This window comes from Musca autumnalis, unplaced genomic scaffold (genome assembly GCF_047663935.1).
Source record: "Musca autumnalis isolate F117 unplaced genomic scaffold, ASM4766393v1 scaffold_4, whole genome shotgun sequence".
Lineage (NCBI taxonomy): Eukaryota > Metazoa > Arthropoda > Insecta > Diptera > Muscidae > Musca > Musca autumnalis.
In genome coordinates, this window is record NW_027411977.1 from 225,719,346 (window position 1) to 225,739,647 (window position 20,302).

The 20,302-nt window shown below is 36.7% G+C and overlaps 3 long non-coding RNA genes across 3 annotated transcripts; 1 reads left to right on the forward strand and 2 right to left on the reverse strand.

The window, feature by feature from the left end:
• Positions 1-4,924: 4,924 nt before the first annotated feature.
• On the reverse strand, positions 4,925-5,447 carry LOC141403484 (uncharacterized). The gene is made up of 2 exons (XR_012412812.1): positions 5,320-5,447; positions 4,925-5,244 (listed from the first exon to the last, which is right to left on the reverse strand). It is a non-coding gene; the product is annotated as an uncharacterized lncRNA (long non-coding RNA).
• A 241-nt stretch (positions 5,448-5,688) lies between these two features.
• LOC141403482 (uncharacterized) lies at positions 5,689-16,718 on the forward strand. The gene is made up of 6 exons (XR_012412810.1): positions 5,689-6,010; positions 6,069-6,427; positions 6,493-6,758; positions 6,858-7,029; positions 7,783-7,997; positions 16,128-16,718. It is a non-coding gene; the product is annotated as an uncharacterized lncRNA (long non-coding RNA).
• On the reverse strand, positions 16,237-16,874 carry LOC141403483 (uncharacterized). The gene is made up of 2 exons (XR_012412811.1): positions 16,632-16,874; positions 16,237-16,556 (listed from the first exon to the last, which is right to left on the reverse strand). It is a non-coding gene; the product is annotated as an uncharacterized lncRNA (long non-coding RNA).
• Between the last annotated feature and the right edge of the window lie 3,428 nt (positions 16,875-20,302).

Genomic DNA, 20,302 nt, shown 5'->3' on the forward strand with positions numbered 1-20,302 from the left:
GGAAAAATTGTTCGTACGGTAACTCTTAAAGGGAGTGGCCGAATTGCTCTACACTTTACACATCCTAATATATCTACCTGATATAGATCAGGTTCAAATATGGACTATATTTTTCCACTCCATCCGGTACCTCCCACACAAAATTTCGGATAAGTTCACTTTAAGACCTAATACCGAATCACTTTGATTTTTGTTAAGGCAACTTGCATTCGCTCCCTCAATTACGATGGTACAAGTTTTTTTAGGGGCAAGTCCATACTTCTTGAGCAAACAGCCCGAACAGTGTAAAAACCCCCTATGGCACCATATGTTGTGACTGGAGATCCACTTCCATAACGGTCAATGTCGATCCATTCCATTTAGTATCTCCTCCGGAAAACTTTTGATCTTTAATCCTAATCAACATTTTTGTCGGTTCAAACTCCCAACATTTTTAAAACCCCCTAAATACATACGTATTTTGGGAAAAAATTGTTTCAATATACACAGGCTGGGGGTATATCTCTGTAGGCAAAGCCGACTGATACTTTTTACTTGCTTTGATTAACTTTTTAGTTTTAATAAAATTAACATAGTTAATACTTTAATTAAATGTGTTCTAATAGAAATTATGCAAATCTCGCCCAATGTTCGCCCTCAGGTTTTGGGCGACAGTAAGATATTGGCTAGGGGTAGCAGTAGGTGTGGAGGCCTCCTCTTCAAGTGTTTCTGTTGTTATAACACGTTCCTCCTCAACATTGAAATGTATGCATACATTATGCAAAGCACAACACACGTTTACGATTTTAGCTGCCTTTTCAGGACTATAGTGCAATTCTCTTGCACCAAGAAGGCAGCGCCAACGATTCTTCAAAACGCCGTTGTCCTCTCAATTCCGACATTTTGCGTGGACTTCGTTGAAGGTCATTTCTTGAGAATCAACTTCTGGAGTTCTATGGGGCGTAAGGAGCCAATTTCGATTTGTCTACTTAAAATTTTCTACATTACCCAGCAACCAAAAGTTACATTCGCCTAGTAGATATCTTTTCTCAAAAATGTTCGCAGATTACTTGTGTTCCATATAAAGGAATCGTGGCACGCGCCGGGATGTGAAGAATCGACGTATCTAATCCTTAACTAGTTGTCACAAAGCTGATATGCATACTGGTCACATTAAAATATGAAATATACCTTACCAACAAAACATTCATACTAAATTTCCCCTTTCTGTTGTAGAAAAGATGCGTATTTTCAGAAGGAGCAATGATTTGCACATGAGTTCCATCGATGCAACCGACTACTCCTGGAATTTTGTGCTTCTTATAAAATTCCAAAACAATACGTCGCTTTTCCTTAGAGCCTTTTGGAACCTTTATCCATATAGGACAGAGATGGGATTCGAAGACTGTCACAACTTCTGCAAGGATATTACTAAATGTTGATTGCGCCATACCAACATCAGAATCCTTGCCAACCCCAGTTTGATATCCACCATCAGCGAAAAAACGTAACGCAGCGCTCAACTTGATAATTGCTGGAACTCCAAATATTTTTTCTTCGTAGGAGTATGCTGCGTCAAAACTTCCAACAAGTATTGGAATGCTGGTTTGCTTATCCGGAAGTATTTCTTGAATCTGTTGAAAATTTATCGAATGTTTCAATGATCATATTTTTTAATAATTACATTTGTACTTACAATGATTGTGGAAGTTCAAGCGGATTGGAACTATCTCGCAACTGTCTTCTTGACAATCTTGTGGACTTTTGTTGATAATCCCTGGAGGAAGCAATATCTTCTAAATATATTCGAAATATGATACTATTCATTTTCTTTCCTTTTTATTTGTTTTCTTTTTTCCATCTGTTTTAATTATTTCTTACACCACACACTTTACCCTGAATGACATCATGGCTGATACGGGCATTAATAAATCCACAGCCATTGACTGGAATAATTTTTGCAGGGAAGTGGTGGTCTTTAGCTCCTTTCAGACTCTCCTTGAAATTGGAGGGCCTGGTAAGATAGTTGAGATAGACGAGTCCAAAGTTGGAAAACGTAAATATAACCGTCGTCATCAATGAAGGGTCAATGCTTTATATTCCCAGTGGAAGACAGATCCCGCGAAACCCTGCTTCCTACAATAAAGCAATATATAAGACCCGGTTCGGTAAACGTTTCAGAGTTATTAATAGTTATATATTTCAGGCGTATAACAGTTTGAGTGACAAGGGGTATACTCATTATAGAGTTAACCACTCAGAAAATGTTGTGGATCCGTTGACGGGCTACCATACAAACACAGTTGAAGGGTTGTGGCGTCATTTTAAAGCTTCGTTGGCGCAATATAACCGGCGGAAAGTGTTTTTCAATGGATATATCCAAAAAATTATATTTTTGAGATGGTGCAAGTCTAATAAAAAGGACCCATTCTTACAGTTCTTCCTGTTTGCTGGTCAGTTGTACGACCCAACTAAGCCTGCAACTGACAGCAGATTGGAGGAAGTAAGAATGGGTTCTGTAAATTAAATAAATTAAATAATTGCGATTGCTAAGAGTTAATTAATGATAGCCATTTCATTCTTTTTTATATTTTTACATTAGGGTCTTAACTTAAATAAATTAAAATGAAATTATCGAAATTCGGGTAAATTTAGATAAAACAAGTAAAAAAGTATCAGTCGGCTTTACCGACAGGGATATACTCTCAGCCTGTGGATGTATGTACATATATTGAAACAATTTTTTTCCAAAATACGTATGTATGTATTTAGGTGGTTTTAAAAATTTTGGACGTTTGAACCGACCAAAATTTTGATTAAGATTTAAAGATCTAAAGCTTTGCGGAGGACATACTAAAAGGAATGGATCAACATTGACCGTTATGGAAGTGGATCTCCTGTCACAACATATGGTGCCATAGGGGGTTTTACACTCTTCGGGCTGTTTGCTCAAGAAGTATGGACTTGCCCCTAAAAAAAAACTTTTACCATCGTAATTGAGGCAGCGAATGCAAGTTGCTTGAACAAAAATCAAAGTGATTCAATATCAGGTCTTAAAGTGAACTTATCCGAAATTTTGTGTGGGAGGTACCGGATGGAGTGGACAAATATAGTCCATATTTGAACCCGATCTATATCTGGTAGATATATTAGGATGTGTAAAGTATAGACCAATTCGGCCACTCCCCTCAAGAGTTACCGAACGAACAATTTTTCCGAACATTTTTGAACTTTTGTGGGGGAGGTACCTGAAGGAGTGGACCGATATGGCTTATCTTCAAACTTAAACTATGTTTGTACCAAATATTACTAAGGACGTATTTTGGACGGAATCGACAGATCCGTTCGAGAGTTTTCTTGCGCTCCAACCACCTCACATGGTGTCATAGGGGTTTTTTGCAACTTTAATGCTATTTCCTCAGGAAGTATGGACATGCCTCTTATGAAACTTGTACCGTCGTATGGAGGGCAGTGAATACTAGTTGCTAAAATAAAAATCAAAGCGATTTGAGAGATGGGGATAACTGAACTTTTCCGAAATTTTGTGTGGGAGGTACCAGAAGGAGTGGACCTATTGAGACCATATTGAAACCTCATATAACTCTGGTAGAAAGTTTATGCTATACAAAGTATGGACCAAATCGGTCACTCCCTTCAAGAGTTATCGTGCGCACAAACTTTCCGAACATTTTCGAACTTTTGTGGGGGAGGTACCGGAAGGAGTGGACCGATGTAGCTCATCTTCGAACTTAAACTAAGTTTGGGCAAAATATTACGAAAGCCAAAATTTGAACTGAATCGGGTTCGAGAGTTATCGTGCGCTCCAGCCAGCAAGACAGACGGACGGACATGGCTAGATCGACTCCAAATTGTCTTAAACACATTTCGTCCAAACATACTTGGGGTCTAAAACCATTATTTCGATGAGGCACATTTTCATCGTATCAAAGTGTATATACCCTCCTTAGCCTAAAGGCTGAGGGTTGTTGCATACCGCCTATTGCGGCGCTATGGTGGGGTTCCAACTGCTCAGTCGGGGCATCACTTCCAGGGGGATTCATAACCCTGCCACCATCAGCCCTAGGGGTCGAACAATAATGAAAGAGGGACTCAACATAAAAACAAACAAAAACAAAACGACACAACACTACACACAACCATGATGAAGGAACTTCGTGTTATAGTTCCCCCACTTTGCCCACCCTGCCTTGACCCTTTCATCCTGGCATCTTGTCACCATAACATTTTTTCTTTTTTAAAGGGCCCCAATTTCCACACACTCTTACCTCACATTAGCATCCTCCTATTTCCCTCTCTTACGAAAAAACACTTAGCAATTCATATTGAAAACAATCAAACATAAAAATTATTTATTCTCATAGTTAAGGTTCTTAATTCTAAACAAACAACAATCATGTCAAACACTGAATTCCTAACTGCCTTTCTCTTAGTGAGCCAATCACCCAGGCTACCACCATTTATCAACAGACTATTGCCAAATCTGGCCACTTTAAAAGACTCAACCCCTTCCTAAAAGAGCTCTCTTACGGAGGAATAGTGGACGTTACCATATGTCCACACAAGAAAACAAAATAGTCCTATTGTATTTTTGGGGTAACCCTACACCCACGCACTGTTCCTGGCATTAGAAATTCTTACAAATATTCCTTAACTTAACACTTATATTCTACAGAATTACTAGGGACGTTCACACTTAGATTATTTTTATTTTGTTAGATTAGTTATATGGTTTTTATCTATAAAATTTTTTTTTCCTTTTTAGTTTTAACTTATGTCATCATTAATTAATAAATTTATTTCTTTTCTCTTTTGCAGTTTTAACACTCCTTCTGGCGCACAGGTTAATGGCAAAACATGAACACACTCGGGATGAACAAAATATCAAAATTTTACCTGGTTGCTGACATTTCACAAAACAAGATAATTTTTCTGGTTTTTAAACGTTACGGCATCTTACTCCGAGGACCTTCTCTCAAACAACAGGGATTTTCTCCACTAAATATCGACCACAGAAATATTAAGCCGTCTCATCAAAAATTCACCAGGCAAAGGCTGCCGTCAACAAAATTATGCGTTTTCTCTTCTCAATTAAGAAATATCGGATTTATATCAACATCAAGATTTTTGGCCAATTTGAAGTACATCAATAAAAATTCCTCAATAAACGGTGCTGACCTCCTCCAGGCATATACTTGGAGGGGTCAGAGTTCCTTTGTGTTTCTTTGCCGATAGAGTAGGCGAAATCTTTAATAAGACAAAAAAAAAGGACACATTCAATCATAAGCCATAAAATGGCAAAACATTTTTTTCTTGTCTTACATGTTTTGTTTTTCGCAACACAGCCAAATAAACTGGCATCACCAAAACACAAATAAATTTTGCCACTACTTTGGTATAACAATTAAACTGTTTACACTATTTCTTTATTCTTTTGGGGTTTTTTTATATTTACTCAGGATGTTTAAAAATGGTTCCTTGCCACAACCAAAAGACAAATAGGAGAAATATTTTCCCCGTTATGCCTTTTATACTGCCAAAACCAATGCTGATTTTCCCATTTTCGCGGATTCTTCGACATTTATCGATTTCATTTTAAACCAACCCACTGTCAATCTACAGACACCTATTGGCCCCCTCAGTGTTGTATTTACCTGCCTCCTGCTTTTAAACTGGCAACACTGTAACTTTATGTATGACTCGGCCACATTCTGTATCCGGTTCTCTCATTTTTTTATTCGCCGGCAGCAACGAACCACATCCATGAAAAAATGCTGCCGGTTTTTGTTAACTAACAAAAAGAAAATTAATTTTCGTGCCACACGCAACAAAACATCGCCATCTCCAAGTTCATCGATGGAAATGGGGATGTGCGTGTATATTGAAGTGATCTTATCAAATTTCGCTGCAGGATGGCTGAAAACCATGGAAAAAATTAGCGTGAACTTCATACCCTTCAAATGACCATAAAGCCATGTGGAAACCATAAGCCATTTTGGATTCTGGAATAAAGGTAAGCATGTGCATTTCTATAGTTTTGTGAGTTTAAACATCATGAATGTTCATTTCAGCAATAATTTTCCCAGCAATAATTTTCTAGTTGAATGAAAATTTTTCTGTATGGCGTTTTGCGTACGTGCAAAAAGTGGCGTGGGTATACCAAAAAAATGGCGGTGTCTCACCATTCACACATTTATGTACATGTGAATGTGTGTGTATGTCCACTCATTGATTACCGTTTTGGAGATTTGCAATGACTTTGCCTGTGGTATTATGTATGTGTGTGCATACTTTCCCATTCAGTACAAGGCTTAGTCTTTCAAATATGCCTCCACACATTTTGCTTGTGCGCCCCCGCATATGCTACACTTTTAATCATCTTACTCAACAAGTTTAACAAAACGTACGAGGTCACACTCCGATAGAGATGGTGAGTAGAGAATTTCCATTCATTACATCAATTTTTATTCAACAATTATTTCTTTTTCTTTTCAGTTCCTTTTTTCTTAAATGATGATCCCCATCAGCCTTTTATAGAATTCCGTTTCATCTTGCGACACATTTTTTTGACTGCTGATTTGTAATTTGTTTTGGAATTGCTACATTTACTCTGGCCGCTAGAGCCAATGAACATAATAAAATGAATGTAACGCAACCATCTACCTGTTAAACCATACCACAATTAGGATAGCTTGGAAGGCTTAGTGAATTTTAATTTTATCTGTGGATGCTTTCACTAGAGAAGTCGGTGTAGACAACAGGTAGGTTTTTTCATTTGTTTATTTGTCTAGCTGTATAGTATATTGCCTGATTTGTTTTGGTTATTGTCTAATTCTTTCTTGCCTTTCTTTTCCTTTCAGGTCTTCATTGGTTTTGCCTTCGTTTACGTGTTTTCAACTACTAGTGTGGACTCGCTGGAATAAAATTTCGCCCGCATTGTTTACAAAACAGTTTGGGCAGGTATCATTTACGTCGTGGATTGTGAGTGGACATCACCAGCTGCCTCGCTGAGTCTTAACCTCAAAGTACCTGGTTAGTATTCATTGGTGTTTTTTATTACCAAAAGTGTGTGCCTTTATTAATGACAACAAACATCAGTGTCGTGTGTAACGAGACAGCAAAACAAAATTAAAAGTGTATGTACGTGGGCGTTCAGATCATCTTCATTGTTAATCATGGCTTCGACAAATATATTAAAAAGTGATCCTAGGATGGTGTTGTGTGCTAAAAAAAAACTTTTGTGTACTCAATGGTAATAATCGGCTGCGACGAATATATCAAGAATTGGCCTAATAATAGTATTGTGTGTTCCAACTATCGATAAAAAAACAACAGTATGAACAAGTGTTTCCATAAAGTGGATTATTAATTATTATGGGTTAGAAAGTGCCATCAAAAGAAATAATGATTGGGTTTACTGATCTTTATAAAACCAAAAAAAACATGATCAAGTGTTTCCACTAAGTGAATTATGAACTGTTATGGGTCAGAAAGTGTCATCAAAAGGAATAATGAATGAGTTTACTGATCTTTATAAAACCAATCTTATGGATTGTGACCATGGCCATCTGAATGAGACATGTGTGTTTTTTTTTAGTGGATTTTTGTGTAGCATCGCTCAATAAGATTACCAAAAGTGTTCACCTAACTTTTGTTTACATGCATACAAATAAGATATTATTGAATATTTTTAAGCTTGCCACGCATTTTTCCTTTTAATATAAAAAATAATGAAATAATGAAATATTTCAATTTTAGTAACACCTTCTCCTTTTCTGTTTCTAGGTAGTTTGTGAAAATTAAATTTATAAGGGAGTGAAGTGAAGAAGTGCACAAGCAAAAAGTGTCCGTATTCTACATCACACAAAATCCAAACATACGTTTATTTGGCTGTCATACCAGTTGTTAATATACCTGGCCTGCCGATCATCAAAATTGTGTACGCAGATTATTTGCTCGTGGAGTTTTACCTGCCATCATGAAAGGACGTAAATATTGGGGTGAGTTTTCCTTTTTGTTTTCTTTTTTTTTTATTGCGAATTTGGCATGGCAGATACAAACATTGGTGCATTAGTGGATATATTAGACTGTTTTGAAATGTGGAATGTAAACAAAATAAAGTAATGCAAAAGAGTTTGACTATTAAGAATAAAAATAGTGGATTCATAGTCTATCATTGAAAATAAGTGCGTGACTTGCTAACGATACACTCTATGCTACCATTTGTTTTTATCTTCTGTGCCCTATTCTATTTATATCGCCATTATTTTTAATTACTTAAATATTGCCTTCATGCTGGTGATTGTTGATTAAAAAACATTGCTTCTAAATTTGATCTATTAATTTATCGGCATATACTACGTTAGATTTACATATTTTTGGATCATTATTCGTGTGTGTCGGGATTCTACGATATATTAAGATGACGTTGTGTGATTTTAGTACCTGCGGTTTTTTATTAACGCTAACTGATTCAGAGTATTGAGAAAAACGTTTGGAGGGAATTTGTAATGTTTAAGACCTGAGCCTGTGAACATTTTCTCGCATGCGATAAAAACTATAGCCTGTTAAAAATTTTGTGAGTGGTGATTTTTTAAAATTTGTATGTGCTACTAGACGTGATTGAGTCTATTGTATTAATTTGTGGCTGAAGGCTATTCGCATAACAAAATGCACTAGAGATTTAAATAAAATTCCGTGGGTATTAATTAGCAGACGTGGGTGTATTTATAATATTGCTACTCCGGATACTATTATGAATTATATTGGACTAATTGAATATAAAAGGATATCTACAGTGATTTTTGTGACGATACCCGAAGCACTCTGTTAAGGAAAAATATTTGAATTTTTTTTTTCGAAAAAAAAAACATGGCCAGACAGATAACTTTTCTTAACTCTCATTCAACCTCATATTGATTTATCGTTACGTATACCATTGATAATTTCCATCTATATGTTATATCGTCTTATTAAAGCAAATAATGCTATCCTTATACTTTATTACCCTATTTAAAAAAATACTAATAAACCAACCATTTTTGATTTAAATTTTTGGAAGATATTATTAATTTGGGTAAGGCATAAGCTGGCTGGGCGGTTCGAAGGATTTTTTTTCAGGTATACTGTATATCAAATGGGTTTGTGTTAATTTGTATCAATTACAATTATAGAAAACGCACTGAGTATTATGTTTTTGAGAATTGTTGGTATGTCAGGTTCCTGTCATATCCCAACGTGGGGAACTCCCACACCCTGTTAGTCTCAAAAAAGCCGGGCAAATCTTAGGTACTTCTTAGCCTAATGGAACATATGTGTATAATCTAACAATGTCAATAATTCTAATAGTAAAAGTAAATGCAAAAGGCAAAAAAATGGACGTTCACAAACATTCATTTTCTTAACCTATATTGCACTTATATTACTATATCACAGAATAATTGCACTTTGTTATATTTTAATATCTTTGGCGTGGAAGTTACCTAAAGGTTTACCTTGCAGAGTTTCTAATTCGAACATGTTGTTCCCGATAGGCCTCACAACTCTACATTTCAAAAACTTTTTACAAAATTTGGCGTTTATGTTGTTCTTGAAGTCTGAAAGCATATGATTACGCCTATACACTTCTTGCCCTGGTATTAAACTAACTTTCCGCGCTCTCTGATTATAACGTTTGGCACTTGTTTCATATGCCTTGTGCAGATTGTTTTTGATCTTTTCTCGCATAAGTTCTATTTTGTCATGTCTGTTTAATGGATCTATTTGGTGGTCCGTTAGTGATTGTAGCTTTTTGGCCAACTTATAATCGGTGCCACTTGAAAACATATTAAACCCAAAGAGGGCGAAAAAGGGATTCACGCCGGTGGCTGCATGCACAGAGGTGCGAAGGGCTTTCTCGATTTCGGGTAAATATAAATCCCAGTCGCGGTGATCACTTTCAACATAGCTTCTTATAGCTGCCAACACGGACTGGTTGACACGCTCGGAGGCGTTCGACTGTGGGGAGTAATATGCAGTTGTCATGTGTTTTATTTTGTAGTTGTCGACCATTTGTTCAAAGGCTTTCGCCACAAACTGTTTCCCGTTATCGCTATGGATAACTTCTGGGACGCCGAAGATGTTGAAAATCTGGCTTTCCATAAACTGTACAACATTTTGTGCAGTTGCTTCCCTCATCGCGTGTAGAAAGGTAAATTTAGTGAAATGATCCACTGCGATGAAAATATATGCGTTTCCTTTCTTTGATCGTGGATATTTCCCGAGAAAGTCTACGTACAGTTTTTGAAATGGCCTTTCAGTGACCACTTCGTTTCCGATTTCTGGGTTCATTTTCTGGTTTGATGGTTTGGTTTCCTTGCAGGTTCTGCAATTTCTCACAAATTGCCTCACTTGGGAAACCATCTTAGGCCAATAATAAAATCTTCTTAACCGATTGAGAGTTTTTGTGATTCCTTCGTGTACGATGTCATTGTAGACGTGAGCCTTTTCTATTAGAGCATATGTGATCTCTTGTGGGATCCACATTTTCCACTCATATTCAACCAAATCTGTGTCGATTTTTTTCATTTTTATAAATATTTTGTCGCCTTCAACTTTTAAGTCGGGAAGTACTTCGGCATTTTCAATTATGGTGTTTCGTAATTCGACATACTCCTCACTTTCAAATGCGGTTGTTTCGAAATCTAGTAGTTCACTCTCTTCAGTTACTTCTTCTACGGTGACGTTTGAATCGATGGGCATTCTAGAGAGTGTGTCTGCAACCACATTTTCTGATCCTTTTCTGTGTTCAATCGAGAAGTTATATGTTTGAAGTTGGAGTGACCATCTGGCCAGTCTACCGCTGAGGTCTTTTAGTGACATTAGCCACTTAAGACTAGCGTGGTCAGTAATAATAGTAAATTGCATTAATTCCACATATGGACGAAAACGTTTTACTGCAAGCACGGCTGCTAAACATTCCTTCTCGGTTACTGAGTATTTCTTTTGACAAGCATTTAATTTTTGAGAGTAAAACGCGATGGGATTCTCCTCTCCATCATCGTTTTTTTGAAACAATACTGCACCGACTCCATAGTCCGACGCATCGCATTGGATAAAGAACTCTCGGCGGAAGTCAGGGTGCCGGAGGACAGGTGCAGATGTCAAGGCTTGTTTGAGGGTGTTGAATGATTCTAATGCTTCTGGAGTGATGACGAATTTTTGACTCTTTTTCAATGTGTCAGTGAGGGAGGCGGATATCGAGGCAAAATCTTTAATGAATCGCCTGTACCACCCAGCGGTTCCTAGGAAGCTTCGTACTTCTCTGGGAGTTTTCGGTACAGGGATTTTTTGAATCGCACTGACCTTTTCTGGGTCAGTCTTTAAACATCCATCTCCAATGATGAAACCCAGATACCTTAGCTCTCTGAAGCAAAACAATGATTTTTTAAGGCCGATGGTCAAATTCGCTTTCTGCAAGCATTCGGCTACTTCTCCCAGTAATTTAATGTGGTGTTCGAAATCGTCTGCAATAATCAATAGGTCGTCAAGGTAGATAAACACATTGGACTTTAGTCTTCCAGGTATCACCTTGTCCATCAACCTGCAAAGTCTCTGCGCCGCATTGCATAACCCGAACGGCATTACCCTAAATTGGTACAGCGGTCGACCTGGTACCGTGAAGGCTGTGTACGGCTTCGCTTCCTCTTCCAGCTCTACTTGCCAGAAGGCATATTTAAGGTCGACGCTGCTTATAAAGTGGGTTTGGTCTATTCTACTTAAGATGCCGTCGATGTTCTGCAATGGGTAAGCATCTTTCACAGTCAATGCATTTAATTTCCTGGCGTCTAAGCAGAAGCGATTTTTGCCAGGTTTTCGTACCACCGTTGTTCGGTTACTCCATGGGGAGTCACTTTCTTCTATCACTTTTAACGCCAGCATATTGTCAATCTCCTGGTAAACTATATCTTGGACCGCCGGCGACATGGGATAATGCCTATCCTTAACCGGATTAGCACCTTCGACGAGCTTTATCGCATGTTTTTCTAAATTTGTACATCCTAGTCCATGCTCTTCAAAAGTAGGGAATTTTTTTATTACTTCTGCTAGTCTATCCTGTTGTTCCTTCGTCAGGACATGCATTTTCGTTTCTTCATTGGTTGATGACCCATGTATTTTCCGTTGTAAATCCAAATCGACTTCTTCGACAGGAAATATCTCGGGAGCTATTTGGAATAATTTCCAAAAATCTGCACCGAGATATAATTCCTGCTCTAGATCTGGGCATAATATTAAGGTCATTTGAGCCACTTTTCCCTGATATTCAACGTCAACTACAATGGTACCTAAAATTCGATGCAACTGACCTGAGGCAGTGCTGACATTTGATAGATAGGTTTTTATTTCTACTCCTAGTTCTTCTACGACTTCTCTGCAATGTTTCCCTAATAAACTCACAGTAGCACCAGAGTCGAGAAGGCCTTCAATTTCCTTCCCTTCTATCTTCACCGTGGCATATGGTCTTGGATCTTTTCTGCCATAGCATCTTAAAATAGCTTCCGAAACAGATTTCTTTAAAATTTTGTATTGCTTTTGCTTGTTTCTCATTTTTAGAATACGTTGTTTAGTTTTAATTTGAATGTTAGATATTTCGTTTGGGTTTTCTACCTCTTCGTTTTGGAAAATGTTTGCCCTTGTTTTGGCGTAATACTCTTCCCTAACATTTAAGGGCAGATAGTGTCGAAGTTTAGTATAGTGGATATCTTCATTGGGTTCTTTTAATTGGTTTGGGGGGTTCGGAACAGCGGGTTGTTCGGAGGAACGCTGGTTCCCCGCTGCAACCGCGCTCTTCCTCCCGTTTCCCGACCTACAATTTATGCACTTTGGTGCAGTCGTGTTTGGTTTTCCGCATTTAAAGCAAAAATAGCCTCTTTGATTTGAAGTGCAATCCCTAAAGACGTGACCAGGGTTCTGGCAATTCCAACATACAATCTGATTGTTTATTGCTGATATCTCTACTACATCCTCTTCTTCTTCGAACATAGGAAATATATTGGTTTCTCCTTCTTCTTGAATGGCATTTACTCTAATCGGTTTGTTAGCTGGTGGTGGGGGCATTGAAACAGGGTCGCGGCGGAAGAATGTTCTTTCAATTTCCAAACATTCAACTCGCAGTTGTTCCAGGGAGGAAACATTCATGGAATAAACAATACTAGAAAGGTTTTTTCTTAAGTTCTTTTTGACAAGGGAAATCATTTCGAAATCGGAAACTGGCCTTTCCAATTTCGAACGCATTAAATTGATGTCATGGAAAAATGAATCTATTGATTCCCCGGGTAATTGTTTCCTTTCTAGTAAGTCCCTCATTTCCTCGAAACAAGTGCGCCTAGTTTTAAATCTTTCTAGCAACCCATATTTCAGTGACTCCCAATTCCAAATCGCATTATTTCTTTGTTGCAACCAAAACCATTCGATCGCAGGACCCGATACAAGCATATGGAATTCATTTAATATTCCTTCCCAAGTGAGTCCATAATGAGATTGGAAATATTCGAGGCGATAAATAAAATCCTCCACAGTGAGGGTATTAGGTCGTCCTGAAAAATTTATTCCGAATCTTTCAACTCTAATTCCTTGTGCGCTAGGAACATTCATGATATATGATTGTACATTACTCCTGTGGTTTGGATTTTGGTTATTATCCCGTTGTGGGGGTTGTGGTGGAGGTACCGGGTTGTTATTGGGTAACGATTGAGGTTCTGCGTTGGGCATCGGAACTGGCTGAGGTAATTGATTTGGATTCGATTGTGACTGATGTCCATGATTTATATTATTTTGTGCATGAATCCCATTGGATTGTGGTTGAGGATTAGTATTTTGAGAAATTTGACCATTACTAGTCAATCTAGTTATTGACTCATTTAATTTATTAATGATGGCATACACCTGCTGCATTTCTTTGGTCACACTATCTTTTACTAAATTGTGGATGTCTGTACTGGCGTTTTTTAAACTTTCTTGGACCAAACTTTTCACTAAATTACTAACCTCATACTGATTCATTGACGTATTAGTTGGTAAAGTGGATTGAGTATTCTGGGCTAATCTTGCTTCAGCACTAGTGGAAGCTTCTCTGTTTATTATGGTACCAGATAGATCCCGTATTGATGGGTCTCTATTTGCATTTGCGTCTTGCATTGTTTTCTTTTTTGACTTTTTCTTTGGAGATAGAATAAACCTACTCAAATCAAATGTTGAGGAACGATTTCTTTTACTTCTTCTTTTGGCTGACTTAGGCGTGTTCATTAGAATTTCTAATCCCAGTTCAGGAATGCAATTATTGAAATGAAATTTAGGTCAATGTTAAAAAAAAAATAATGGAAAATTTTAAACACAGCTTAGAGCTACTTATTTCTAGTTGTGAAAATACTTAGTGGTTAGCAGATATATGATAAAAATAATAATAGTTTGTTATAAGTTTAGTTTCTAGTTTACACACTACGACAAAACAAAATTTTTTTTTTTTTTTTTACGAACACAAAATACACATTTGAGAGGTAATAGGAGGTATTTTCAGCTGCTTGTGAGATAAATTGTGTGGTTTATTTTTTTTAAAATTTAGATTTCTAAGTTGAGATTTCTAGAAGTGTCCTAAATCGGTCACCATGTTGTATGGATAAAATGGACTTACACAAAAAATGAACACAGTTAATGCAAAGGGTAACAATCAAGGCAGTTTTCTACTTATTTTGTGGAAAAAAGTCCTTGTGTAAAGGGAATTTTAGTACAATACAGTCTGCGACCGACGGCGTCACAGCAGTTATTGTATTTTTCCTAATGCTAACCCTCGTCTATTGCTTTTAATATTATTAAATAAACAAAAACACGGAAACATAAAAGACAGGTCATAAACACAATACATTCTTTGTTACAATCGACGAACAAGAGCTATTGTATAGACCCTAAAACATGGAACGAGACATCCTAATTTTCTAAAAAACCTAAACTAAATATTGCACTATTATCACAGTTTTGTATAAAAATTGTGGATACAATATTCGTTAGACATTAGAAAATGCGATATCACGTTTTGGAATATTTCACCCTATGGTCTATTGAATTGCGCTTAGGTGTTATTGCACATATTCGACATTTAATGTCCTTCGTCTATTTAAAAAAATATTTTCTTATTTAGGCAGTGCTGATGTTGTATTGCACTTTGAATTTTTTTTTTTTTTTTTTTTTTTTTTTTTTTTTTTTTTTGGACGATAGGACAAACATTTTTGGTTTGGGCGCCATATTGTTGCATACCGCCTATTGCGGCGCTATGGTGGGGTTCCAACTGCTCAGTCGGGGCATCACTTCCAGGGGGATTCATAACCCTGCCACCATCAGCCCTAGGGGTCGAACAATAATGAAAGAGGGACTCAACATAAAAACAAACAAAAACAAAACGACACAACACTACACACAACCATGATGAAGGAACTTCGTGTTATAGTTCCCCCACTTTGCCCACCCTGCCTTGACCCTTTCATCCTGGCATCTTGTCACCATAACATTTTTTCTTTTTTAAAGGGCCCCAATTTCCACACACTCTTACCTCACATTAGCATCCTCCTATTTCCCTCTCTTACGAAAAAACACTTAGCAATTCATATTGAAAACAATCAAACATAAAAATTATTTATTCTCATAGTTAAGGTTCTTAATTCTAAACAAACAACAATCATGTCAAACACTGAATTCCTAACTGCCTTTCTCTTAGTGAGCCAATCACCCAGGCTACCACCATTTATCAACAGACTATTGCCAAATCTGGCCACTTTAAAAGACTCAACCCCTTCCTAAAAGAGCTCTCTTACGGAGGAATAGTGGACGTTACCATATGTCCACACAAGAAAACAAAATAGTCCTATTGTATTTTTGGGGTAACCCTACACCCACGCACTGTTCCTGGCATTAGAAATTCTTACAAATATTCCTTAACTTAACACTTATATTCTACAGAATTACTAGGGACGTTCACACTTAGATTATTTTTATTTTGTTAGATTAGTTATATGGTTTTTATCTATAAAATTTTTTTTTCCTTTTTAGTTTTAACTTATGTCATCATTAATTAATAAATTTATTTCTTTTCTCTTTTGCAGTTTTAACACTCCTTCTGGCGCACAGGTTAATGGCAAAACATGAACACACTCGGGATGAACAAAATATCAAAATTTTACCTGGTTGCTGACATTTCACAAAACAAGATAATTTTTCTGGTTTTTAAACGTTACGGCATCTTACTCCGAGGACCTTCTCTCAAACAACAGGGATTTTCTCCACTAAATATCGACCACAGAAATATTAAGCCGTCTCATCAAAAATTCACCAGGCAAAGGCTGCCGTCAACAAAATTATGCGTTTTCTCTTCTCAATTAAGAAATATCGGATTTATATCAACATCAAGATTTTTGGCCAATTTGAAGTACATCAATAAAAATTCCTCAATAAACGGTGCTGACCTCCTCCAGGCATATACTTGGAGGGGTCAGAGTTCCTTTGTGTTTCTTTGCCGATAGAGTAGGCGAAATCTTTAATAAGACAAAAAAAAAGGACACATTCAATCATAAGCCATAAAATGGCAAAACATTTTTTTCTTGTCTTACATGTTTTGTTTTTCGCAACACAGCCAAATAAACTGGCATCACCAAAACACAAATAAATTTTGCCACTACTTTGGTATAACAATTAAACTGTTTACACTATTTCTTTATTCTTTTGGGGTTTTTTTATATTTACTCAGGATGTTTAAAAATGGTTCCTTGCCACAACCAAAAGACAAATAGGAGAAATATTTTCCCCGTTATGCCTTTTATACTGCCAAAACCAATGCTGATTTTCCCATTTTCGCGGATTCTTCGACATTTATCGATTTCATTTTAAACCAACCCACTGTCAATCTACAGACACCTATTGGCCCCCTCAGTGTTGTATTTACCTGCCTCCTGCTTTTAAACTGGCAACACTGTAACTTTATGTATGACTCGGCCACATTCTGTATCCGGTTCTCTCATTTTTTTATTCGCCGGCAGCAACGAACCACATCCATGAAAAAATGCTGCCGGTTTTTGTTAACTAACAAAAAGAAAATTAATTTTCGTGCCACACGCAACAGGGTATAAAAAGGACAAAAAGTCTTACTATGGTAGAATGGAGAATGAGGCTCAGACAGCTGCTAACAAAGGGAACTCAAAAGAACTCTATACAATTATAAGGAAATTGAGTGGCAAGGATACACTCATTAGTAACACGCCTGTAGAAGATGAAACACGGTTTCTCGTGACATCAAAAGACGAACAAACAAATGTTTGGAAAGGACATTTTGAAAAAACGCTGATCATCAGCCAAAACCACCACGCACAATTCCTCATCTCAAAAATACATCCCACAAATGCAGAGGTAAAAACAGGAAAATCCTTCAATTGCTGAAATGGAAGAAGCGATTAATACCCTAAAACCCGATAAAGCCCCAGGAAACGACGGTATTTCAGCAGAATGCTTTAAAGTCTGCTGAAAAACTACACCCGTTATTCAAACAGATATGGGAGGAGGAAACTATCCCACAAGATTGGAAAGAATCAATTATAGTGAAACTGGAGAGGCATATCCTTACTGCCATCAACACTACAAATTTTCAACAAAATAATTTTAAATAGAATAGCCGAGCCATTAGAAAAATTGTTGTGAAAAAAAACCAAGCTGTTTTCCGAGCAAGGAATTCATGCATCGACCACATATGCACAACAAGAATCATCATCGAACAATCCATAAAGTATAACGCAAGTTTATATCTAGCATTTGTGGACTATGAAAAAGCGTTCGATGCCCTAAACAAAAAATACATATGGAGCTCACTTCTATCAAAAGGAATACCCAAGAAACTAGTGACACTTATAGAAAATAGCTATAATGGTACGATTTCCTGAGTGTTGCACGAAGGAGTCCTAAGCGAAGCGTTTTTTACAACCAGCGGAGTGCGACAAGGCTGCACATTATCACCGCTATTATTCGTCAAGTTCTTGACGCAGTGTTTGAAAATCTAGACTCAACACCATCTGGTCTAAATTGGAATTTGTTCGACAAACTTGGGGATCTGGAGTATGCAGACGATGCCGTTCTACTTACAACAACATACTCAGCAATACAGAATGTGGACCGTTTTGAATATCTTGGTAGCATCTTATCAACAAAAGGAGGTACCACGGAGGACGTTGATAACCGTATTAGAAAAATTTACGAGCCTTTGTAGGTACCCTAAAAATATATTAAAAATCCACGAGGTTTTGTAGGTGCCCTATAAATATTTTTAAAAATGCACGAGCTTAGTAGATGCCCTAAAACATATTTTTAAAAATTCACGAGCCTTAGTAGATGCCCTAAAAATATTTTTAAAAATCCACGAGCCTTTGTAGGCGCGGTAAAAATATTTTTAAAAATCCACGAGCCTTCGTTGATGCCCTAAAAATATTTTTAAAAATCCACGAGCCTTTGTAGATGCCCTAAAAATATTTTTAAAAATCCACACGCCTTTGTAGATGCCCTAAAAATATTTTTAAAAATCCACGAGCCTTGGTAAGGGCGCTAAAAATATTTTTAAAAATCCAGTAGCCTTTGTAGATGCTCTAAAAATATTTTTAAAAATCCACGAGCCTTTGTAGATGCCCTAAAAATATTTTTAAAAATCCACGAGCCTTTGTAGGTGCCCTGAAAATATTTTTAAAAATCCACGAGCCTTAGTAGATGCCCTAAAAATATTTTTAAAAATCCACGAGCCTTTGTAGATGCCCTAAAAATATTTTTAAAAATCCACGAGCCTTTGTAGATGCCCTAAAAATATTTTTAAAAATCCACGAGCCTTTGTAGATGCCCTAAAAATATTTTTAAAAGTCCACGAACCTTAGTAGATTCCCGGAGAAATATTTTTAAAAATCCACGAGCCTTTGTAGATGCCCTGAGAAATATTTTTAAAAATCCGCGAGCATTTGTAGGTTTCCTACAAATATTTTTAAAAATCCACGAGCCTTAGTAGGTGCCCTAAAAATATTTTTAAAAATCCACGAGCCTTAGTAGATGCCCTAAAAATATTTTTAAAAATCCACGAGCCTTATTAGATGCCCTAAAAATATTTTTAAAAATCCACGAGCCTTAGTAGATGCCCCAAAAATATTTTTAAAAATCCACGAGCCTTAGTAGATACCCTAAAAATATTTTTAAAAATCCACGAGCCTTAGTAGATGCCCCAAAAATATTTTTAAAAATCCACGAGCCTTAGTAGATGCCCTAAAAATATTCTAAAAAATCCACGAGCCTTTGTAAGTGCCCTAAAAATATTTTAAAAAAATCCACGGGCCTTTGTAGATGCCCCAAAAATATTTTAAAAAAATCCACGAGCCTTTGTAGGTGCGGTAAAAATATTTTTAAAAAACCACGAGCCTTTGTAGTTTCGGTAAAAATATTTTTAAAAATCCACGAGCCTTTGTAGGTGCGGTAAAAATATATTTTTAAAAATCCACGAGCCTTTGTAGGTGCGGTAAAAATATATTTTTAAAAATCCACGAGCCTTTGTAGGTGCAGTAAAAATATTTTTAAAAATCCACGAGCCTTTGTAGGTGCAGTAAAAATATTTTTAAAAATCCACGAGCCTTTGTAGGTGCAGTAAAAATATTTTTAAAAATCAACGAGCCTTTGTAGGTGCAGTAAAAATATTTTTAAAAATCCACGAGCCTTTGTAAGTGCCCTAAAAATATTTTTAAAAATTCACGAACTTTTGCAGGTGCCATAAAAATATTTGTAAAACTCCACGAGCCTTTGTAGGTGCCCTAAAATATTTTTAAAAATCCACGAGCCTTGGTAGTTGCCCTAAAAATATTTTTAAAAATCCACGAGCCTTGGTAGTTGCCCTAAAAATATTTTTAAAAATCCACGAGCCTTGGTAGTTGCCCTAAAAATATTTTTAAAAATCCACGAGCCTTGGTAGTTGCCCTAAAAATATTTTTAAAAATCCACGAGCCTTGGTAGTTGCCCTAAAAATATTTTTAAAAATCCACGAGCCTTGGTAGTTGCCCTAAAAATATTTTTAAAAATCCACGAGCCTTGGTAGTTGCCCTGAAAATATTTTTAAAAATCCACGAGCCTTGGTAGTTGCCCTAAAAATATTTTTAAAAATCCACGAGCCTTTGTAAGTGCCCTAAAAATATTTTTAAAAATTCACGAACTTTTGCAGGTGCCATAAAAATATTTGTAAAACTCCACGAGCCTTTGTAGGTGCCCTAAAATA